The sequence below is a fragment of the Mandrillus leucophaeus genome, unplaced genomic scaffold, assembly GCF_000951045.1.
Source record: "Mandrillus leucophaeus isolate KB7577 unplaced genomic scaffold, Mleu.le_1.0 Scaffold1, whole genome shotgun sequence".
In the NCBI taxonomy this organism is placed as follows: Eukaryota; Metazoa; Chordata; class Mammalia; order Primates; family Cercopithecidae; genus Mandrillus; species Mandrillus leucophaeus.
The window spans coordinates 17,003,943-17,004,365 of NW_012098097.1; positions in this window are offsets into that span (position 1 = coordinate 17,003,943).

The following is a 423-nucleotide window of genomic DNA, read 5'->3' on the forward strand; positions in this document are numbered from 1 at the left end:
GTTCCAGTTAGCTGGTTTCAGAGAGAATAGATTGTAAATGCTTTTTATCAGACTAAAAAGGTACCAGACTTGGTTAATTTTCTCCTGATCAGGGAAAAGACCTAGAAAGGGAGGGGATTCTTTACAGAATGTAGCTTTTTCCCACAAGAGACAACTTATTAGGGCCATTTCAAAATATGTCAAATATATTTTAGGGAAAAATATTTTAATTTCCTTCAGGGCCTGCTGTTATGTAATGCTATACTAGAATCAGGCTGGAATTTGGTGTCTTATTGCTTAAGATTTAATTACAATTTATTACTACTTAAGTTTTTTTTTTTTTTTTTTTTTTGAGACTGAGTCTGGCTCTGTCTCCCAAGCTGGAGTGCAGTGGCTGGATCTCAGCTCACTGCAAGCTCTGCCTCCCAGGTTTACGCCATTCTC